This window comes from Orycteropus afer, unplaced genomic scaffold (genome assembly GCF_000298275.1).
Source record: "Orycteropus afer afer isolate SDZICR_OR568_19922 unplaced genomic scaffold, OryAfe1.0 scaffold00159, whole genome shotgun sequence".
In the NCBI taxonomy this organism is placed as follows: domain Eukaryota; kingdom Metazoa; phylum Chordata; class Mammalia; order Tubulidentata; family Orycteropodidae; genus Orycteropus; species Orycteropus afer.
The window spans coordinates 3,159,583-3,185,793 of NW_006921746.1; positions in this window are offsets into that span (position 1 = coordinate 3,159,583).

The window sequence follows — 26,211 nt, forward strand, 5'->3', positions numbered from 1 at the left end:
CAATCCTGATGCCACATTCCTCTTCATATAGTCCAGCTTCTCGGATTATTTGCTCAGCATATAGATTGAATAATTATGGTGAAAGGATACAACCCTGTCCCATTCCCTTCCTGATTTAAACCATGCAGTATCTCCTTGTTCTATTTGAACAACAGCCTCCTGGTCTATGTACATGTTCTTCTTGAGCACAATTAAGTGTTCTGGAATTCCCATGTTATCTGTAATTTGTTATAATACACACAGTCGAATGCTTTTGCATAGTCAATAAAACATAAGTAAACATCTTTCTGGTATTCTTTGCTTTTGGCCAAGAGCCATCTGACATTGGTAATGATATCCTTAGTTCCACGTCCTCTTCTGAATTCAGTTCTCAATCCTGGAAGTTCTATGTCAACATAGTACTGCAATCATTTGAATTATCTTCAGTAAGATTTTACTTGCATGTGATATTAATGATATTGTTTGATAATTTCCACACCCTGTGGGATCACCTTTTCTGGAATGGGTACAAATACGGATCTTTTCCAGTCAATTGGCCATGTAACTGTCTTCCATATCTCTTGGCATAGCTGAGTGAATGTTTCTGGTGAGGCATCCATTTGTTGAAACATCCCAATGGGTATGAAACATCTCAATGGGTTGAAACATCTCAATTCCTGGACCCTTGTTTTTTGCCACTTCCTTCAGTGCAGTTTTGACTTCTTCCTTCAATACCATTGGTTCTTAATCATATGCCACATCTTGAAATGGAAGAACATTGACCAATTCTTTTTGGTACACAGTGTGACTATTATAACACGAAATATTGACTTACAAAATCTATATTAACAATTAGACTCAAGTTTATAGTCCACAAATCATCCTTATATAGTTTTACTTAAATTAAAATAAAAATATTTTATTTAAATTTTCTCAAGCTTCTCTACTCAAATGTAAATTTGACTATATTTCCATTAGTTTCCAATTAAATTACTCTCATTAGTTATTCCCATAAGGGGTATGTCAAAAATCTCTTTTTTTTTTTTTTCTTTTCATTTTTTATTGTGAATTGTGTGAAATGTTACAGAGCAGATTTTTTTTTCCATTCAGTAGTTCATACACATTTTTTTCTGTGACACTGATTACAATCCCTACAATGTAACAACTTTCTTCCTACTTCTGGTTACCCATTCCCTGTGTCTTCTTACTTATGCTGTTCTGCCTCCCTAGTTCTCTCCCTAAGCAAATGCTGTCATGTTGATCTCCCATGGTTGATTTTCTAAGGAGTGCATCTGCCTGGTTTAATTGTTCAGCTCGTAGGACCATCCATTGTTTGGCTGAGAGCTAAGCCACGAGAGTGATTCTAATTCCAGGCCCAAGTGATGACTAGGTGCCATAGTCTTGGGGGATTTCACTAGTTTCTGTAAAACAAGTAAATCTAGCCTTTTTAATATTTTTCAATTTTGCTCCACAGTTTTCTCCAGCTCTGTCCAGTAACTTCAACTTTGATCCATTTCTGAGGGGTTGGCATTTGTAGCTGGGCACCATCTAGTTTTTCTGGTTTCTAGGTCATGTAGGCTGATGTTTACATGGTCCATTAGTCCCTTGTACTAATTTTTCCATGTGTTATTGATTTTCTACACTCTTCTTTACTCCAGGATTGAAGAGACTGGTAGTTGCATCTTAGATGGCTGTTCACAAGCTTTTAAGATCCGAATCACTACTCACTAAAGCAAGATATCAAAAAATGGTTTTGTGTGCTATGTTATGTCAATTGAGCTTGGTATCCCCTGTAACTGTGGTCCCAAGTTTGCTGATCCAGTTTCTCACTCCCTCATTGTGCTTGTTTGTGGCTAAAACGTCCTAACTTTGTTCACTGTTAACTATATAATGTATATATATATATTTTTAGCACATACAAATATGTATGTAAGAATATCACCTGTCAAACCTATATATGGCCATCGGTATATTCCCGTAAACCTACATACACATGATGGTCTTGGCTGTCTACCTATGTACTCACATGTAAATTAGTATCTGTTATTATGAATAGTACAGTATTGTGTATATAATAGTATTTGCTTTTGTTGTCTGTACCTCTTGTGCACCTCTCCCTGTCATCCTTTTCCTTACTGATACCGTGCTATTCATGTGCTCTTTGTTGTACTGTCTTCCCTTCACCTAAAGCAACACATGTATTTTAATTAAGCATCAGTTTTCTCTCTTCTCCCCTTCAATCTCTGGTAACCAACAAAGAATATTTCCTTCCTTGTATAAACCTTACTTTGATTTTTAAAAACAATGGACTCCTATAATATTTTCAGAATGAAGAAACCATCCACTTTTCAAAGAATCCACCCATGAATACCTTGTCAATGGCAGTGAAACACTGTCTGTTACTGGAAAACTTTATGTATAACCCTGAAACCTTTTTTTGACATAATGCCAGAAGATGAGCCCCTTATGCTGGAAGGCACTGCAAATATGGTTGGTGAAGACACCTGCCTCTTCAAAGTAGTCGACCTTAAAGATGTGGGTGGAGTATAGACCTCCATTTGCTGATGGTGCACAACTCAAAATGGGAAGAAAAAGCTCCAAACATCCATTAATAATTAGAACAAGAAATGTACAAAGTATGAATTTAGGAAAATTGGAAGTTGTTCAAAATGAAATGGAACACATAAAGATCAATATCATAGGCATTAATGAGATGAAATGGACCAGTTTTGGCCATTTTCAATTAGATAACCATATGATGTACTATGTCAGGAATGACAGATTAAAAAGGAAAGGTGTGGCATTCATCATCACAATGAATGTTTCAAGATCTATCATGAAGTACAATGCTGTCAGTGATAGGATATTATCTATATACCTACAAGGAAGACTAGTTAATACTACTATTATTCAAATTTATGCACCAACCACCAAAGCCAACGATAAGGAAATTGAAAATTTTTTCCAACTTCTGAAGTATGAAATTGACCAAACATATAATCAAGGTGTGTTGATTATTACTGGTGATTGGAATGCAATAACTGGAAGCAAAAAAGAATCACTGGTAGTTGGAAAATATGGCTTCAGTGATAGAAATGACACCAGAGATAGCCTGATAGAATTTTGAAGGACAACAACTTATTCATTACAAATATCTTTATTCAACATCATAAATGGCAGTTATACATGTGGACCTCACCAGATGGAATACACTGGATTCAGATCAACTACATCTTTGGAAAGAAGTGATGGAGAAATTCAATATCTTCAGCCCAAACAGGAGCTGACTGTGGAACAGACCATCAATTACTCATATGCAAGTTCATTACATTTCTGTTGGCAAATGTCTTGTTGTGTATATTTTCACCACAACAAAAATTAAAAAAAAAAAAAAAAAAAGAAGAAGAATTAGATTGACTCCTGATTGGAAAGGGAAAGAGTGAAAGGTCAGTGTCTGGGGAAAGAAAAGAAGCCAGGACTGGCTGAAATGTCACAATTTTGAACAAGGAGATATCAGACACAAACAAGGGGAAAACAATTTCACAGAATCCACACAGTGATAAAGACACAGTGTAGATAGATTGGGAAGATTTCAGGAAGAGTATATTGACTGCTCACTAGCCAACCATGTGTACTGCAACAACCATCTCATCCAGCAGATGAACACCAACAACTCCTGTAATACTGGATCATTGACAGCCAGTGGACTACAGCTACTCATCTTAACTACAGCTCTTCTTTATGACAAACAGAAATCCATGCCCACATTCTCACCAGTTATTCACCAACCTGGAATTCACAAGTGCCCCAGGGTGGCCAAGCTAACAACTAAGAAAGCACACCTGTCCCACCAATCTGGACATATTAAATCAAAGCAAAAGAAAAACGAGGGTGAAATAACCAATACATAATCAACAAAGGAAAACAACTTCATAATGTCAAAGACAATCTCAATTCAAGCAAAGAAACAGGATATGATAGATGAAGCAAGGGACCAAAATACAGGCCTAGGAAATCTTTAGGAGGAAAAGCAGGAAATAGGACTACCAGATAAGGAGTTTAAAAGAGATATATCTAGAACTTGTCAAGAACACAAGGAAAAAAATACACACAAGCAAGGAAAAGACAAACAATAACTTTGAAGAATTCAGGAAAAAATACAATGGCAAAAAGACAAAATGAATAGAAGTTAGAAATCATATAAAAACAGCAATTAGAAATTCAGAAGATGAACACTAAAATTATGGATATAGATAAACATTGGAAGAACAAAAGAGTAGAATAAAATTGGACAAAGAACACAGTAGCCACTTGGAGAAAAACCTCTTGATACTAGCTTGTATGAGAAAACATGAGGAAAAGAAAATGATTTAAGAAAATCTAAGAGATCTATGAGATGATATCAAGAGATATAACCTACATGTGATTAGAATTTTAGTACAAGGGAAAGCACACAAAACCAAGGAAAAAGTTGTTAAAAACCTGTCAACAGAAAATATCCTCAGTATTATGAAAGACAAAATATATCTATTCAAGAATCTCAAAGAGCCCCCTACAAGATAGACACCAACAGAAAGTCACAAAGACATATCATAATCAAACTTTCCAAAATCAAAGACAAAGAAAGAATCTTGAGAGCACCTCAGAAAAAATGAAATGTTACATGCAAAGGACAACCAATAAGAATAAATGTTAATTTCTCTGCAGAATCCATGCAAGAAAGCAACAGTTTGACATATACAAAACCTTGAAAAGAAAAAAAAAAAATGCAATCCAAGTCTTGTATACCAAAACTGTCCCTCAAATACCATGGTGAAATTAGGACATTGACAAACAGAAACTAAGGGAATTCATAAACGGTAAACTAACCTACAAGAAATGCTAAAGTAAGTCCTTCAGACAGAAAATTAACAGCAGAAAACAATAAGCTAATATTAAAACACATGACAATACAACCCAGAAACCAAATTCAAAATAAACTTAAAAAACATAATATAGAGAACCAGAGGCATTAATCTGTAAATGATTAGAACTATAAAGCAAGAAGAAGGAATAAATGGTATAATTACAGAACCTCAAAATGATGAAGAATTTAGGAAGGTATCAATGTAGGATAGACTGTTCCAAACTTAAACCAAATAAAAAAGCCAACTGCCATCAAGTTGATTCCAACTTATAGTGACCCCCATTGGGTTTCCAAGGCAGTAAGTCTTTAGGGAAGTGAATTGCCCTGTCTTCCTTCCATGGAGTAGCTGGTGGGTTTGAACCACCAACGTTTGGGTTAGCAATTAACTACTTTAAGCAAGGCACCACCAGAGTTCCTTGTTCCAAACTTAGGGAGATAAAAATTTACTGTAAGATAAACAAAGAAAATTAATATGACTTCTAACCAAAATAAGAAAAAAGAAATTCACAAGGACTCACTCAGTGAACACAAAATCAACAATCAGGGAGAAAAGCAAATGAAAAGCAGATAACAAAATGAACTCAACACAGAAAAATATTCAGAACAAAGGAACCATCAACACTACAATAAAAAACACAAAAGAATGACAGAAGCAAACTCATACCTATCAGAAATTATACTATATGGAATGGGTTAAATGCAACAGTTAAGACAAAGGAAGTAGCAGAAGAGGTAAGAAAACAGGACCTATCAATATGCTGCATACAAGAGACTCATTTTAGACACAAAGATTAAAAAAATAATAATAATAATCAAAATTCAAGGAATTAAAAAAAAAATCAAGCTAATGACATCAAAAAAAGAACAGGAGTGGCAATATTAATTTCTGATAAAATAGACTTCAAGTTGAAGCTAGCATAAGGGACAAGGAAGGACATTAAATGATGATAAAAAGGTCAATCAACCAAGAGGATATAACCATACTAAATATCTATACATCCAGTGAAAGAGCTCCAACTACATAAAGCAAACATTAAGTGAATTGAAAGGAGAAATAGACAATTCTACCATAACAAGGGAGACTTCAACACATCACTTTCAATGAAAGATAGAACAACTAGAAAAAACCTTAATAAAAATACAGAGGATTTCAACTATACAATCAATGAACTTGATCTCAAGACATATGTACCCAACAAAAACACAGTACAGATTCTTTTTCAGTGCCCAAGGATCATTTTCCAGAATAGACCATATTCAGGTCATAAAAAAAAAAAAAAAAAATCATCAATAAATTTAATATCAAAATACCAAAAAATATCTTCTCCAATCACAACACTATAAAATTAGTAAACAATAAGATCAGGGGAAAAATCAAATACATGGACATTAAATAAGACACTGCACAAGAACTCCTAGGTAACAGAAGAAATAAAGGATTAAATAAAAATATTCTTAGAAACAAATAAGAATAAAAACACAACATATCAAAACTTTTGGGACACAGTCAAAGCAGTACTCAAAGGTCAAATTTAACAATTAATGCACACATTGAAAAAAGAAGAAAGAACCAAAAATCAACACTTTAAGTCAACAACTCTAATGATTAGAAAAAAGATCAACAAAAGAACCCTTCATTTTCCAGAAGAAATGAAATAATAAATATCAAAGCAGAAATAAACAAAACAGAAAAAGAATAGAAAAAAATCAAGAAAACTGGAAGTTCATTCTTTGAAAAGATTAACAAAATTGGCAAATCTAGCAAGTTTAACTAAGAAAAAGAAAGGAAGATACAAATAACACAAATAAAAATTAAAACCTCCCTAAACTAACAAAGTAAGGCAGAAAATTTGTACAGACGCATCACAAGAGAAGAAATGGAACAGGTCATTAAAAAATAATAAAAAATAAAAAGTAAAAAAACACCAAAAAAAGTCATGATTCACACAACTTAACTGGAGAATTGTCTCAGACTTTCAGAGACAATCTGACATCTGTACTACTCAAACTATTCCAGAACAAGGAAAAGGATGGAATACTGCCAAATTCATTCTATGAAGCAAGCATAACTCTGATATCAAATCAGGAGGGATATCACTAAAGAAGGAAAACTGAAGACCAATATCCCTCATGCATATAGATGAAAAAGTCTTCAACAAAATCCTAGCCAGTAGAGTGCAACACTATATATATATATATAAATACACCACAAGCAAATGGGATTTATACCAGGTATGCAGGGATAGTTCAAAATTAGAAAAACAACATAATCCATCAGATAAATAAAACAAAGGAAAGAACCACATGATCATATCAATCAATGCTGAAAAGACATTTTTCTGATTAAAAAAAAAAAACTCAGAAAAATATGGATGGAAGGTAAATTTCTAAACATAATAAAGGTATATATGCAAAACCAGCAACCACCATAGTTCTCAATGGAGAGAGTCTGAAAGCATTCCTCTTGTGAACAGGAACCAGACAAGGATTCATCTATCACTACTTCTATTCAACATTTCATTGGAAGTCCTAGCCAAGGCAATAGGGCAAGATAGAGGAATAAAAGGCATCTGTATTGACAAAGATGAAGTACGATTATCTTTGTCTGCAGATAACTTGATCTTACACATAGAACCAAGAGACTCAGCAAGAAAACTACTAGAACTAATTGATAGATTCAGCAGAGTTGCATGATCTATGACCCATGTACAAAAGTCAGTTGGATTTCTCTACATCAACAAGGAGATCTCTGAAAAGGAAATAAAGTAATATCATTCACAATAGCTGCTAAAAATATCAAATACTTAGGAGTAAATGTCAGCAGCACACAAAAGATCTATACAAAGGCAAGTACAAAACACTACTACAAGAATCTTATAAGAGTGTGACATAAATGGAAGAATATCCTATGTTCTTGGATAGGAAGACTAAACACTGAGAAAATGTAAGTATTACCCAAATCTATCTATAGATACAATGCAATTCTGACCCAGAATCCATAGCATTCTTTAAGGACATTGAAAAACTAGTCACTAATTTTATATGCAAAGGAAAGAGTACTCGGATAAGCAAAGAATCACTGAAGAACAAAAAGCAGGAGGTCTCACACTTCCTGATTTCAAAATCTGTTATACAGCTATGGCAGTCTAAACCCCCTGATATTAGTACAATGACAGACACATAGACCAGTGGAACAGAATTAAGAATCCAGAAGTAGATGCATCCACCTATGGACAGATGATCTTTGACAAATCACCCTAATGCTAATTAAATGGGGGAGAGATAGACACTTTAAAACCTGATGCTGGTGTCGGGCCTGAAAGATCTTTTAACCAGAAGCCTTTAGTATGGAGATTGACACGTCCCATGCTGAGCCCTAATGCCTGTAATATAGAGATTAAAACGTCCCATGCCTCAGAGCCTTTTATCAGAAATCTGCATGGCTCCAAAAAGCCTCTCGCCCACCTTTGAAGGCTCCGACAGCTCTTACCTCCTGAATTTCACAGGGAGTATGCACATATCAAAGAGATCCGATCGGCCCCGAAAAAATCTCTCACTCACCTTTGAAACCGGGAGATTCCAACCCGCCCCCAATTCCCAAACCCCTGTCCTAAAAACCAAATTATCTACTCCACCCCATATTCTTCTATAAATATGTTATAATGTAAGAGCACGAGGTCTTTTGCTCAAGCCACTGATTTGGTGAGAGCAAGGACCCTAACTTAAGTTAGCTAATAAACTTTCCTTTTGCTTTTGCATTGTCGTGTGTTGGCAAATTCCTCACGCCGAACAACTCCTTCATAACCTGGGCACAACACTGGCAAAACTGGATATCCATTTGCACAAAAGTGAAACAAGATCCATACCTCACACCATACACAAAAATGAACCCAAGATGGATCAAAGACCTAAATGTAAAACCCAAAACTATTAAGTTCATCAAAGATAAAATAGGCACAAACTTAGAAGCCCTAATTTATGGCATAAATAGACTATCAAACATAACCCAAAATATACAAACAGCGGAAGAGAAACTATATGATTAGGACTTTCTAAAAATTACATCCTTATGTGTGTCAAAAGGCTTCTGTAAAAGAGTAAAAAGAGGACCTCTAGATTTGAAAAAAAAAAAATGTCAATGGCATATCTGACAAGGAACTTGTTTCTTGAATTTATAGAAAACTTCAAAATGTCAACATCAAAAAGATATCCCAATTCAAAAATGGGCAAAGGACATGGACAGATACTTCAACAAAGAAGATATTTAGGCAGCCAACAAACAGAATAAGAAATGCTAGTGATCATTAATCATCAGATGGATGTAAATCAAAACAAAAATGAAATGTCATCTCATGCTAGCAATTATAGAAAAGTTCAACAAGATAACAAACAAATGCTAGCAAAAGTGTGGAGAAATTGGAATTGTCATACACTGCTAGTAGGACTGTAAAACAGTACTACCACTGTGGAAAATGGTATGTTGCTTCCTCAAAGAGTTGGAAATAAAAATACAGTTGATCCAGCAATTCCACTACTAAGAATATATCCTAAAAAGATGAGATCTGGGACATGAATAGATATGTGCACACCCATATTCATCACAATATTCACAATATCAAAGAGATTGAAACAACTTAAGTACCTGTCTTGGATCTCTCAAACAAACAAACAAACAAGCCAAAGTCACTGCCATGAAGTCAGATCCGACTCATAGTGACCTCTCCTTGGGTTTCCAAGGCAATATCACTGTGGAAGTAGATTGCCCAATCTTCCGTTCCAGGAGTGACTGGTGGGGTTGAACCCTCAGCCTTCTGGTTAATAGTCAAATGCCTTAGGCACTACACCACCAGGGCTCCCTCTTGCATCTCTAGTACTGTTATAACAGAAATCCCATAAGTGGATATCTTAACAAACAAGGATTTATTCTTTTACAATTTAGGAGGCTGGAAGACTGAGTTCAATGTGCAAGCTCCTGGGTCTGGGTAAATATCCTTTGACCTAGAGTTTCAGCTCTGCCTCCAGTTTCAGGCCCACTAGAGCTGGACACTTTCTGACTCATACAGCTTCAGGCTGCTGAGGCTGATGAACTTAAGATCAACAAGTAAAATGGCATAGTCCCAAGATCAACAGGCAACATAGCAGGTCACTGAGATGAAGAGAGCCAAATGCAAGATCCAGATATATCAAAACTTCACACCTCACCCAAAGCTTCTCCTTATATACTGGAATCAGGTCACATCCCAAAGTCAGCTTCACAGTTGCTCAGAGCAGATTCCACCATGAAGGTAATCACAAACTCATCATGGGGAATAACTGCATCCAGTTGCCCAGCCACTCAAAACCACAGCCCAGCCAAGTTGACACACAGCTTAACTACAGAACCCATCAACAGAAGAATGAATAACCAAACTATGGTACATACATACAATGGAATACTATGCCATAGTAATGAAGAATAATGATGAAATAATGAAGTAAAGAGTAATGAAGAATCATGAATCACAGCAGAGCATGGATGAACTTGGAGGACATTATTCTGAGTGAAATAAGTCAATCACTGAAGTACATATATTGTTGTTGTTGCTAGGTGGGGTTGAGTCATCTCCAACTCATAGCAACCCTATGTATAACAGAACAAAACAGTGCCTGGTCATAAGCCATCCTCAAAATCTTTGTTATACTCGAGCTCATTATTGTAGCCAACATGTCAAAACACCTCATTGAGGCTTCTCCTCTTTTTCACTGACACTTCATTTTACAAAGCATGATCTCCTTCTCCAGGGAATGTTTCCTTCTGACAACATGAACAAAATAAGGTGAGACAAAATCTGACCATTCTTTCTTACAAGGAACATACCAGCTGCACTTCTTCCAGGATAGATTTGTTTGTTCTTCTGACAGCCCATGGTACTTTAACTATTCTTCTTCAAAACCATAAATCAAACAAACAAACTCTTCTTCTGTCTTTTTTATTCATTGACAAGCTTTCACACACATATGAGGCAACTGAGAATACAATGGCTTGAGTTTAGGACACATTAGTATTCAAAGTGATATCTTTGTTTCTTAAGACTTTAATGAGGTCTTTTGTGGCAGATTTTCCCAGGGCAATATGTCATCTGATTTCTTGACTGCTGGTTCCATGGGTGTTGATTATGGATCCAAATAATACAAAATCTTTACAACTTGCATTTTTTCTCCATTAATCATGATGCTGTGTATTGGTCCAGTTGTGAAGATTTCCATTATCTTTATATTGAGTTGTAATACATAATGCAGACTATAGTCTGATCTTCATAATTAAGTGCTTCAAGTCATCTTTACTTTCAATAAGTAAGGTTGTGTCTTCTGCATATTGCAGGATGTTAATGAGTCTTCCTTGAATCCTGGTGCCACATTCTTCTTCATATAGTCTAACTTCTCAAATTATTTCATGGGCACTCCTCCTGATTTTAAGCCATGTAGTATCTTGGTGAAAGAAATAATGCTGGAGATCGCATGATAGAATTTTTCAAGACCAATGACTTATTCATTGCAAATACCTTTTTTCAACAATACATATGGTGACTATACATGTGGATTCACCAGATGGAGTACACAGAAATCAGATTGACTACATCTGTAGCAAGAAGTGATGGAGAAGCTCAATATCTTTAGCCAAAACCAGGCCAAGAGTTGAATGTGGAACAGATCATCAACTTCTCATATGCAAGTTCAACTTGAAATTGAAGACAATTAAAACAAGTCCACGAGAGCCAAAATATGATTTGGAATGTATCTCCCCTCAATTTAGACACCATCTAAAGAATAGACTTGATGCACTGAACAACAGTGACCAAAAACCAGAAGAATTGTGGGATGACATCAAGAACACCATCCATGAAGAAAGCAAGAGGTCATTAAAAAGATGAGAAATGAAGAAAAGGTCAAACTGGATGTCAGAAGAGACTCTGAAACTTACCCTTGAGCAAAGAATAGCTAAAGTAAATGGAAGAAATGAAAAGATAAAAAAGCTGAACAGAAAATTTCAAAGAACAGCTTGAGCAGACAAAGCCAATTACTATAATGAAATGTGCAAAGACCTGGAGTTAGAAAGCCACAAGTGAAGAACAGGCTCAGCATTTCTCCAGCTGAAAGAACTGAGGATAAAATTTAAGCCTCAAGTTGCAATATTGAAGGATTCTATGGGCAAAATATTGAATGATGCAGGAAACATCAAAAGAAGATTGAAGGACTGCATAGAAAGACTGTTCCAAAAAGAACTGGTTGATGATCATACATTTCAGGAGGTGGCATATGGTCAAGAACCAATGATATTGAAGGAAGAATTTGAAGCTGGACTGAAGGAATTGGCAAAGAACAAGGTTCCAGGAATTGAAGGAATATCCTTTGAGATGTTTCAACAAATGGATGGCCCACTGGAGGCACTCACTTGGTTATGCCAAGAGATTTGGAAAACAGCTATCTGGCAAACTGATTGGAAGATATCCATATTTGTACCCATTCCAAGACAGGTGATTCCACACAATGTGGAAATTATCAAACAATATCATTACTATTGCATGCAAGTAAAATCTTGCTGAAGATAGTTCAAAAGGTTGTAGCAGTATATTGACAGAGAACTTCCAGAGATGCAAGCTGGTTTTAGGAGAGGACGTGGAATAAGGGATATCATTGCTGATGTCAGGTGGATCTTGTCTCAAAGCAAAGAATACCAGAATGATGTTGACTTGTGTTTTATCGACTATGCAAAATCATTTGATTGTGTAGATCATAACAAATTATGTGTAACATTGAGAAAAATAGGAATTCCAGAACACTTGATTGTACTCTTGAGGAACTTGTACATAGACCAGGAGGCTGTCACATGAACAGAACAAGAGGACACTGCATGGTGTAAAATCAAGAAGGGAGTGCATCAGGGTTGTATCTCTCACCATACTTGTTCAATCTGTATGCTGAGCAGATAACGGGAGAAGATGGACTGTATGAAAAAGAATGTAGTATCAGTATTGGAGGAAGAATCATTAACAACCTGCGATACGTTGATTTACACAACTTTGCTTGCTGAAAGTGAGGATGACTTGGGCACTTACTGATGAAGATTGAAGAATACAGTCTGTAGTATAGCTTAAATCTCAATATAGGTAAAACAAAAATTCTCACAACTGGACATATAAGTAGCACCACAATAAATGGAGAAAAGGTCAGAGACTTCACATTGCTTTGTTCTACAATCAACGCCAGTGGAAGCAGCAGTCAGGACACCACACATCATACAGCACTGAGAAAGTTGTCTGCAAAGCACCTTTTTCAAGTACTGAGGAGCAAAGATGTCTCCTTGCAGACTAAGGTGCGCCTGACACAAGCTGTGGTATTTCAATCACCTCATATGCATGTGAGAGCTGGAGAATGAATAAGGAAGACTGAAGGAAAGTTGATGCTTTTGAGTGGTAGTGCTGGCAAAGAATGCTGAAAGTACCTTTGGCTGCTAGAAGAGCTAACAAATCTCTCCTGGAGGAAGTACAGCTGGAATGCTTCCTGGAAACAAGAGTGACCAGAGTTCATCTTACCTATTTTGGTCATGTTGTCAGAAAGGACCATTCCCTGGAGAAGGATGCCATGCTTAATAAGGTGGAGGGCTGATGAAGAAGGGTAAGGCCCTTAACGAGATGGATTGATACAGTGTCTGTGGTGATAGGCTCAAGTATATCAAGGATCATGGAGCTGGTGTGGGATGGAACAGTATTTTGTTCTGCTGTGCATACGGTCTCTATTAGTGGGAAATGACTCGATAGAACCTGAAAACAACAACAATATTTTCTTGAGGATTTGTGGGTTCATAATCTCAAAGATACTTCTTTTTTGTTCAAAGGCATTTGCCAGTTTTGGTACAGGGTAATACTGGCCACATCAAATGAGTTAGGAACTATTTCATTCCCTTCTATTTTCTGAGAGTTTGTGTATAATTTTAAATTTTATTTTTGCTTAATTATTGAGTAAAATTAATTATTGGATCAATTTGGGTCCTCAGCAGTTCTTTCCTGGAAAGTTTTGAAATATTAGTAGACTTCAAAGAACAAGGCCTGGAGCCAATTCCAGAACAGACCACCAATAGCTCTTATGCAAGTTCAATTTGAAGCTAAAGAAAATTAAAACAAGCCCAAAATACCCAAAGAATGGCCTTATGTATAACCCACCTGAATTTGGATATCATCCCAAGAATAGAATTTGATGCATCTAACACTAATGGCAGACCAGTTGATTTGTGGGATGACATCAAGTACATCACATATGAAAAAAAAAAAAAATCATTAAATAGATAAAAAAAATAAAAGAAAGACCAAGAAGGATATCAGAAGAGACTCTGAAACTTGCTCTTGAAAGTAGAGTGGCTAAAGAGAATGGAAGAAATGATGAAGAAAAAGAGCCGAACTGAAGATTTCAAAAGGTAGTTCAAGAAGACAAAGTAAACTGTTTTAATGAAATGTGCAGAGAAAAATTAAAATGAATAACACACTTTGCATTTCTCAAACTGAAAGAACTGAGAACAATATACATACATTTTGCACGCACACACACACACACACACACACACACACAAGCCATGAGTTACAATATTGAATGATTCTATGGCCAAACATTGAAAGATGCAGGAAGTACCCAAAGAAGATGGAAGGGATACACAGAGTCATTGCATCAAGAATTGGCCAATGTTCAACCATTTCAGGAGATAACACATGATCAAGAGCCAATAGTACTGAAGGAAGAAGTCCAAAGTACATTGAAGGCATTGGCAAAAAGCAAGATATTGACAGAATAAAAATTGAAGTGTTTCAACAGACAAATACATTTTGGAAGTACTCACTCATCTATGTCAAAGAATTTAGAAGACTGGCCAACTGACAGGAAGATAAGTATATGCCCATTCCAAAGAAATGTGATGTAAAAGAAATGCAGAAATTATCAAATACTATCATTAACATCAATGGATGGCATTGAGAAGAACAGGAATTCCACTCATGAGGAAACTGTACATAGATGAGGAGGCTACCATTTGAACAGAACAAGGGGAACAAAATCAAGAAGGGAGTGTGTCAAGGTTGTATCTTTTCACCATATTTATTCAACTTGTATGTTGAGCACATAATCAGAGAAGCTGGATTATGAAGAAGAACATGACATCAGGATTGGAGGAAGACTCATTAACAACCTATGATACACAGATGATACAACTTTGCTTGCTGAAAATGAGGATGACTTGAAGCATTTACTGATGAAGATTAAAGACTACAGTCTGCAATATGGATTACACCTCAATACAAACAAAACAAAAATCCTCACAACTGGCCCAGTAAACAGCTTCATGATAAATGGAGAAAAGATTGATGTTGTCAAGGTCTTATTATTATTTGGTTCTACAATCAACACCAATGGAAGCAGCAGTCAAGACAGCAGACAACGTATTGCACTGGGCAAATCTGCTGCAAAAGACCTCCTTCAAGTGCTGAAGAGCAAAGATGTCTCCTTGAAGACTATGGTGAGCCTAACCCACGCCATGATATTTTCAATCATCTCTTATGCATGTGAGAGGTGAACAATGAATAAGGAAGACAGAAGAAGAGTTGTGTTTTTGAGTTGTGGTATTGGAGAAGCATGCAAAGAGTACCATGGTCTGCTAAAAGGCCTAACAAATCTGTCCTGGAGGAAGTGCAGCTGGAATGCTCCTTGGAAGTGAGAATGGCCAGATTTCATCTCATCTACTTTGGTCATGTTGTCAGAAGAAACCATTCCCTGGAGAAGGATATCATGCTTGCTAAAGTGTAGGGTCAATGAAGAAGGGGAAGGCCCTCAACAAGATAGATAGACACAGTGGGTGCAACGATGGGCTCAGGTATAGCAAGGATCATGAAACTGGCACAGTGTTTCATTCTGCTGTGCATAGGGTCACTATGAGTCAGAGATGACTCGATGGCACCTAACAAGGACACCACAATTAATATCACAAGCAAGTAAAACTTTGTTTAAGATAATTTAAAAAATGATTGTTACAGTATATTGAAAGAAAATTAAAGATAGCTCTGTTAGCATTGTTGGAAAGGTATTTGGCTGTTAACCAGAAGGTTGGTGGTTCAAACTCATCAGCTGCTCTGCTGGAGGAAAAGGAGGCAATCAACTACCATAAACAGTTACAGCCTTGGAAACCCCATGGAGGTTACTATGAGTAAGAATCGACTCATTGGAAAGAGGTTTGTCAGAAATTAAACCTGGATTCTGAAAAATGATGTGGAACAAAGGATATCTTTGCTATGTCAAATAGATTTTAGCTGAAAGCAGAGAGTATCAGAAAGAGGATTACCTGTATTTTATTGACTATGCAAAGGCTTTCAACTGTGTAGGTCATAATATATATATATGTAGGACCTGTACATAGAGCAAGAGACAATGATTCAAACAGAACAAGGGATTCTGCCATGGTTTAAAATCAAGAAATGTGTGCATCAGAGTTGTAGCCTTTCGTCATACTCATTCAGTCTCTATGCTGAGCATAAGCTAAGAAGCTGGACTTTATGAAGACAAAGAAGGCATCAATATTAGGGGAGGATTCATCAACAATCTGTAATATGCTGATGACAAAACCTTGCTTGCCTAAAGGGAAGAGGACTTCATATAGTCTAGCCTCTCAGATTATTTCCTCAACATACAGATTGAATAAGTATAGTGAAAGGATATAACCCTCTCTTCCTGATTTTATAACACACTCTTTTCCTGATTTTAAACCATGCAGTATCCTTGTTCTGTTAGAAAGACAGCTTCCTGGTCTACGTTCAGGTTCCTCATGAGAACAATTAAGTATTCTGGAACACCCATTCTTCCTGACACCTCCACATTAAGTAAACAAAAATCCTACTGCACCAATAAGCAATATTATGATAACTGGAGAAAAGATTGATGTCAAGGATTTCATTTTACTTGTATCCACAATCAATGACAATGGAAACAGCAGTCAAGATACCAAATGACATATTGCATAGGGAAAATATCCTATAAAATACCTCTGGGAAGAGCAAAGATATCACCTTTAGGATTGAGGTGGGCCTAACCCAAGCCATGGTATTTTCAGTCATTTCATATACATGTGAAAGCTGGAAAATGAATAAGGAAGACCAGAGGAAACTTGATGCATTTGAATTATGGTGTTGGTGAAGAATATTAAATACACAATGGACTGCTACAAGAATGAACAAATCTGTCTTTGAAGAAGTACAGTGTGTGTCCCTCAGAAATGAGAGTGGGGAAACATTGTCTTATGTATTTTGGACATGTTATTAGGCTATACTAGCCATTAAGAAAGACATAGTGCTTGGTGAAGTAGAGGGTCACTGAAAAAAAAAAGGAAACCCTTCATTAGAATGGTTGACACAATCACCCAATAACCTCAAACAGCAATTGAATGGATAACTCAGGAACACGCAGTGTTTCATTCTGTTTTACATAGGGTCTATAGAAGTTGGAACTGGCTTGAGGGCATCTAACAACAACTGTACTTCTCAAAATTGCCCCAATATCACAAAAATTTAAGCTTCGGGCTGCTAAATGAAAGATTGATAGTTCAAACCCAACCGGCCAGTCTGCAGGAGAAAGACCTTGCTATGCGCTTCCACAAAGACTACACCCTAGGAAAACCTACAGGGTAACTATCAATCAAAAACGACTTGATGGCACTTGAATCAACTCAACTTGACACTGCTTCTCTTTCGAGTTAACATGTTATTGTTGTTGTTATGTGCCGTCAAGTTGGACCCGACTCATAGGTTTCCAAGGCATTGTCTCTATGGAAGTAGATTGCCCAACCTTCATACACATGCATATATATATATATATATATATATAAATTTATTAATAAATGCAAATTTTTGTTTAATTTTATTCATGAACAATCTTTTCCTTTTCTGTGCATTACATTTACAAAATTTTTCAGTAGAGGCCTTTCCACTTGAATTTTCATTTTATTTATTTATTTTTTTTCCAGGAACAGATAGGATTCCTTGAGATCCAGGCCAATGTCATATTTGTGTTTATTTCTCTAGTGCCTATCATAGTTTCTTGTCCAATAATGTTCAATAAATATTTATTGAATGAATAACACCCATTTTAAGTATTTATCTTTCTTAAATCTCTGATTTTTCATCCATAAGATGAAAAAGTACATAGTTATTACTCAAGGACCAGAACACTTTAAAATCCCTTAAAATTACACCTAAGTATGGAAGTAAAAAAAGGAGAATTCAACAATAAATTTTTTTATTACTATTCCTACTCTAAAGTCTGGCTGGTGGTTCAAACCCACCAGCCACTCCTCGGAAGGAAGGTTGGCAATCCTATTTCCGTAGTGATACTGCCTCGGAAACCCAAGGAGGAGTTGCTATGAGTCGGGGCTGACTCGACGGCACATAACAACAACAACAACAACAACATGATTTTGTTCTATAATTAAAGATAAAAAAGTATTTTCTAAATGTTTTCTTTTTTTTTTTACTTTTATTGTGGTGAAAACATATATGACAAGACATTCACCAATATAACAAATTCCCCATTTACAGTTCAGGAACATTTATGATATTTTTCATGTTGTGCCAACATTATTGCTATCCTTTCCCAAACTATCCTAATACCTATTAGCATAAACTCAAATCCCCAAAACAGAAACTCCCCCTCCCACTAATAAACACTAATAATCTTTGATAATGTTTGATACTTATATCATTTTACAGTCCCATCAGCTGTGTATTAAAGTCCCAATATCTCCATATCTTCACCAACATTTGTTATTTTGTGTCTTGTTGAACTTTGCTATTAGTGCTGGGGTGAGTTGGTATCTCATGAGTGTGTATATATATATATATATAATTTTTTTCCCCCAGGCTATGTAGAAATTTTTCCTCTTCTCCCCTCCCATTTCTGGTAACCAACAAAGAAAGTTTCCTTCTATGTGTAAAACTTTTACCTTGTATTTCGATTTTTACAATAGTGGATTAATACAATATTTGCCCTTCTGTGATTGGCTTATTTCACTCAACATAATGTCCTTCAAGTTCATCCATGCTATGTGGTGTTTTGCAGATGCTACATTATTCTTCAGGGTTGCATAGTATTCCATTGTGTGTATGTGCCACAGTTTGTTTATTCATTCCTCAGTTGATTGGAACTTAGGTTGTTTCCACCTCTTTGTTATTGTGAATAGTGCTTCCATGAACATGCATATGCATATATATATATATATATATATATATATTCTTATCCTGCCTCTCAATTCTTTAGGATGTATACCTAGTAATGGGATTTCTGGGTCAAATGGTATTTCTATTTCCAACTTTTTAAGGAATTGTGATACTTGTATCATTTTACAGTCCCATCAGTTGTTTATTAAAGTCCCAATATTTCCATATCTTCACCAACATTTGTTATTTTGTGTCTTGTTGAACTTTGCTATTAATGCTGGGGTGAGTTGGTATCTCATTGTTGTTTTGATTTGAATCTCTCTAATAGCTAATGATCATGAGCATTTCTTCATGTGTTTCTTGGCTACTTGAATATCTGCTTCGGTGAAGTGTCTGTTCACATCATCTGCCCAGGTTTTAATTGAATTTTTGTCTTTTTGATGCTGCTGTGTTTTCTATATTGACAAATTTTTCCCCCCCATTCTGTAGGTTCTTTTTTTACTCTTTTGGAGAAATCCTATGATGCACATAATAATTTAATTTATAGAAGATCTCAATCATGTAGTTTATCTTCTGCTGTTTGTGCATGTTGGGTCATGCTTGATCGTCTGTTTATGCCAGAAATTAGAGCCCCTAAATTTATCCCTATTTTCCTTAGATAATTTTATTATTATTATTATTATTATTATAGGTTTCACCTTTAAGTCTTTGATCCATCTGGAGTTAGTTTTTATGTATGGTGTAACTATGGATCTTGCTTCAGTTTTCTGCAACTGGATATCCCGTTTTGCCAGCACCATTTGTGAAAAAGACTATCATCTCTTCCCCATTGAATGGATTTTGGCTCTTTGTCTCTAAATGGTTTTTCTTTAAAACCATTTCTTTCTTTTTCAACCCAAGGACTTTGGAGAGCCCATATTCTTGTAACTAAATCCAAAAGTGAAGCTGAGATTATGAAATGCTACAATTTTCATATGTGTATGTATATACCCACACATATATATATATTTATTTCTTATTTAAGGCAAAAAATTATTTGACTCCCCTAGAGCAAACAACAACCTTCCTTCTTTGAGCCATTGCTTTTACAAGTAAGCAATCTATTTATCTTTGTTGGTTTCATTTATATAAGAGAATTCAAATAGATAGACACATGTAGATCCAGTTACTCAGAATCCCTTCCTATACCTTTTAATATTGATAGGTCACTTTCTAAAATAGATTTTACTTAAGCTCCCCATGATTAATAAAATCATCTTTTTTTTTTTTTTAGTGTTTTCTTTATGAAGTAAATTAGAAAAAGACTCAGATTTTATTATGATTGGAATCTTCAAGTTTCCACAAATGGGTAGGAATAATTGGTTAAGCAGCTGTTTCCTATGAAGTAGGGAAATACAGCAACGATGCATTGATAATATTGGTAGCAGACAATTTAATTGTTCAATTTATGTCCATTTTGACTCTCATCTATCTTTAATACCATCTGACAGTACCTTTAGTTGGGTCTCATGCTAATTGGAAGTGCTTAGAGAAAAATAAAAACTGACAAAACATCTTTTTAGTTTAATAGAAATATTATGTGCTTCAGAGATGGAAAAAGACAGCGTAGAGGAAGATAAGAAAGAGAAAGAACACATTTAATTTTTATTTCACATATATTATTTGTATAATCCTAATGTTTCTTATTTTTATGTTAATAAGGAAATAAAAACAGATTATAATCTTTGGTATTAGGAACTGAAAATTCTTTTTAATGTTCTAAGTCAATATTGTTACATAATGTTTCTAGAATTTAGCTGTCTCTGGGAAAATTTCAGTCATTCTGGTGACTTGAAAATGCTGAAGGATAGACCATGGGGAAGAAAACATTTTCTGTAGTACCTCTCATTTGTATTTTTATTCTGTCCTGCCTTTGAGTCAAATTATAGTTTAATGAGGGAAGTAAGATATGGAATAGAAAAAAAAAGATGAATTGAGAAGAGTAGAAATAAGGTGTTTGAATATATAAATTATTATGGACTTATATTGTTATTGTCATTGCCATGGAATTGATTTCAACTCATAGAGACCGTATGGGACACAGTAGCACTGCCCCATAGGGTTTTCAAGGCTGTAAATTTTACAGGAGAAAATCACCAGCTCTTTTCTTCTGAAAAAGAGTTGGTGGGTTCAAATTACCAACCTTTTGGTTAATAACCAAATACTTAGGCTCTGTGCCCTTTACATCAATAGTCTAAAAATAAAATTTATTTGCTTGTACTTTGAAATTTTTAACTATGTTTTATTATTTAAATTCAACTTTCCTTGAATTTAAATTGAGATCCAATTAATAAAATAGGTCCTGTTAGAAGCAACATTAACATTATAAGTCAATATTATATTATAAGCAAGTAAGTGTATTATGGCAATGCACTACTTTGACAGAGATGACAACTTTCCTACAGTCACAATACAGGTGAGTGACTGAGCCCCAATTTTCCTCAGGAAATCTTGTTCCAAGGCTATGTTTTTTATCAGAATGTGCTGCCTTTCATATTGCATAAATAGTCAACATTACAAATTTTTGGTTGCATAGCCATCAGTTGCTTTTACAAGGCCTTTTCTTGTGTCTTGAATGTGTTTGTGATTACATAGTTGTTATATATGTGTCTTCAGATATACCTCTGGGAACTTAGAAAGGAGATAAAACAAACAAACATGACAGAACAACAAGAAACAATTCAAGTGCTCAGCCATCTTGTTGCATACTAACCTTTCGGAATTGATAGTTACAAATAGGGGAAGACCTTGTTGCTGAATATTAATTACAATCAAATAATTCAATCTTAGTTACTACTCAATTTAAAATTTAACTTTGAAAATAATATTCAAAACATATTTTCAACATTGGGTAGATTTATCCTCAATAGTGAAAATTAACCTGGAGTGAAATATGTACACAAAATTAATATTGAGTCAAAAATAATATATCACCATACATATGGAAGCTTAGGTACTTAATTGGGAAAATGATGCAATTATTTTTAGTGGATTAAGGAAAGCATTAAAAATCATATTTCTATTTCTATGGGGAAATGCCTCCTAGAACTTTAAAGATGAAGAGCAGATACAATTCTATTTTAATAAAATTTAGAAAGATCGCTCATTGAAAAATATATGCCCTGACATTCTACGGCAGAAAAGAAATTAAGACATAAATCAATATTGAAACAAGAGAGAAAATGCTAAACCCTAAAGCAAGGGAATATAGATTTGAAACCTTCCTAGAACTGATCAAATTATGTCTTTAAATCTTTATTTAAAAAAATAATAAATAAAATAGCTAAGGAATAGCTGAAACGGATGAATAATATTATGTGCAAAAAGATTGTTAAGCAGCTACTGGTTTATTAATCCCTCATTTGCAACTTCCATATCTCTTTTAATATGTGAAATAAGGTGTGTTAAGTGTCTGACATCTAGTAGGGACACTGTTGAATAGGCTTTTCACAGTTAATTGTGTTTCATCATTTTCAGTACCTTCTTCTTTTATTTAAGATAACATGTTTTTTAAATCACAGCTTATTTTGTTTTCTATCAAAATCAGCTAATTCAAAGATCTTTGTTGGCTGGTTTATTCTGGCTGTTATTCAAAGGAACAGAAAGACGTTTTATAATATGAAAACAATATACTTTTTCCAATGTACCATAATATTTATTTTTTTAATAATTCTTGAAAGCACACCATAAATAACAGTCATTTGAATAATTTTGAAAAGTTATACACTGTCGTTAAAAACTAATTTTTATAATAACTATAATTTTAATATTAAATTACAACTCTTAATATTATTTATTCATTTGATAGTATGTATTACTGTAATTCACTATGTAATTATTCATCTTCATTTTGCTTATTAGCACAGTGTCTGGGATAGTGAAGGAGAAGCATAGAGTCTTGCCTGCTTTTTAAGAGGATTTGGTAGGGCTTCTTTCTCTCTCTCTCTTTTTTCTTTTTCAGCTTTTTATGTTAAATTGTGGGCTAGCAACTGCATGTTTGAGCAAGAATTCCTTGGTTTACAGTGAAATAGCACATCCTTTAGGATAATATTGCTTTGAAAAGGAGATGACAGAAGTCCTATTGGTTTGGCTTTGATGCAAATTGCAGCCCCTATATCTTTCAGCTCATGTCACATTTGTGAGTTGTCTGCCTATGTTTTCCCAGGATAGAGGAGAAAATTTATTTTGACTCAAAAGGAAAAGGATAAAGAAAAGTATTAAGCACAGTAAATGCTATATTTCCCCAATAAGAGTGTACTCTGCTCTTAGTTAAATTTCACTCCATATATCTTGCCAGAAAACACATTTTTCCCCTGTTCCAGTGAATTCTTTAAATCCTAAGACCCTTAATTCTGTATACATGATAGTGACTGAGGAAAATGTAAGCAAATGATAAGAATAAGCAAAAATTTAGTCATCAAGTTTTTATGTAGGTACTAACAATGTTAGTATGGATTTTGAATCATTATTATTCAAATTTACAGATACCTGATATAGTAAGGACAGTGGTGGATCATTGGCAGAAATATTATCTCTACGTGAGAGACCCAGATTCAACTCCTGGCCAATACACTTCATGTGAAGCCACCACCGTCTGTCAGTGGGAGGCTTGTATGCTGCTATGATGCTGAATAAGTTTCAGCAGTTTCCTGATTAAGATGGATGAGGAATAAGTATCTGGTAATCTATTTTTGAATATCAGCCAATGAAAACTCTATGGAGTACAAAGGTTTCATCTATACCCAATCACAAACATGACACAGAACTAGGCAACATTCTCTTCTGTTGTGCCTGAGCTTGTCATGAATTGGGGCTGACTGGACTGCACTAGCAACAGCCTGGCACAGTAACTGAGAGTGATTTTATGTGAATAGGAAAGTGAGCATCTAAGATCATCATAGAGGGGAAAAAAAGCTTCTTTTTCTTTCTTATTTTTCCCTGTAGAGTTGGATATGCTAAATAATCATATTTTCCAGCTTCTATCTATAGCTAGTCATTTCCTGGTAAGTGAGGCATCAACAAAATATACTCAGTGGTTTCTCGGGAAGCTTTTGATTTGTTGATAAAAGAGATTAACATGGCTGCTTCTTCTCTCTCTTTGCATTCTTAATAAGATGTAATACTTGTGACAGCAAGAGCCACTTTCTAAGCATGAAGGAACATCCAAGAGAATCACAGAGAGCTTGTGTTGATATATGTGGTAGACATGGGGATGTGCCACTCAAAAATATGTTCAAGGAAAGGCTTTCTGCTAGCTGTAGAGAGTGTCATCAGCCTGCTAAAGTGACCTGACTTTAGGTTACCCTTTTCCAGTAACAGACTGAGTAAGGGTATAAAAGCCCATTTCAGCCCCATAAGAGACATCGTGGCAGACAACAGTCCAGAGCTCCCTACCAGATTGCCTGAGGTTTTCTTCGTTAGGCTTTGCAATTTTTCCTGTCCAATCCTGCTTCTTACCACTTTACTTCACAGATGTTGATCCTTATTAAGCATTTCATAGATCAAACTCTGTCACAGTACTTTTTTCCAGAGAACTTAGCCTGCAAACATAGGGAAAACATCATATTTCCAGATTTCTTAGTATGTGAAGAAATTATTTATTCTCAACTAATTGCAGAACTCACAATTGTTGTTGTTGTTGTTATGTGCCATCGAGTTGGACCCAACTCATGCGACCCCTCCTTGGGTTTCTGAGGCAGTATGACTATGGAAGTAGATTGCCCCAACTTCCTTCTGAGGAGTGGCTAGTGGGTTTGAACCACCAGCCTTCTGGTTAGCAGTCAAGTGCTTTAGGCACTACGCTACCAGAGCTCCTAGAACTCACAATTACTTGTTGCCAAATTATTCCTAGCTGTTACAGTGAGATTCAAAACAAAAGAACCCAACTGGCATTTCCCAAGCTGAAAGAACTGAAGAAAAAATTCAAGGCACAAGTTCACATAGGAAGCATGAAAAGAAGATGGGAAGACTACGCAGAGTCACTATTCAACAAAGAATTGATTGACAATTAACTTTTTCAGCAGGTAGCATATGACCAATCCAATGACACTGAAGGAAGAATTCCAAGCTGCACTAAAGCTAAAGGCAAAAACAAGGCTCCAGGAATTGATGGAATAACCATTGAGATGTTTCAACAAATAGAAGCAGTGCTGGAAGTAATCACACCAAAAGATGTGGAAGGTAGCTACCTGGCTGAAGAACTGGAAGAGATTCATACTTTGCCCACAACAAAGAAAGGTGAGCCAGCAGAATGCAGGAATTATTGAACCATATATCTGGTAGCATAGTGGCTAAGACACTTGCCTGCTAACCAGACGGCTGGCGGTTCAAACCCACCAGCCACTCCTTGGAAGGAAGGTTGGGCAATCCTACTTCCGTAGTGATACTGCCTCGGAAACCCAAGGAGGGGTCGCTATGAGTCGGGGCCGACTCGATGGCACATAACAACAACAACATTGTTAATATCACATGCAAATAATTTTTTGCTGACAAAAGTTTTTTAAAAGTGTTACCACTGTACATAGGCTAGTGCCAGAAATTCAAACTGGATTCAGAAGAAAACATGTAATGAGAGATATCATTGCAGATGTCAGATGAAACTTGGCTGAAAGCAGAGAACACCAGAAAGATATTTATCTATGTTTTATTGACTGTGCAAAATCATTTGACTGTGTGGTTTATAACAAATCATAGACAACATTGTGAAGGATGAGAATTCCAGAATACTTATCAATGCACATGAGGAAAGTGTACCTAAACCAAGAGACAATTGTTGGATCAGAGCAAGGAATACTGCACGGTTTAAATCTAGAAGGATGTGTTTAAGTGTTGTATCCTTTCATCAAATTTAGTCAATCTGTATACTGAGAAAATAATCCAAGAAGCTGGACTATATAAAGAAATGAAGAATGTAGCAGCATGTTTGGAGGAAGACTCAGTAACCTGAAATATGCAGATGAGACATCTTACTTGCTGAAATCAAAGAGGACTGCAAGCACTTACTGAATAATATCAGACTCTGGTAGCGTAGCACCTAAGGCACTTGACTGTTAACCAGAAGGCTGG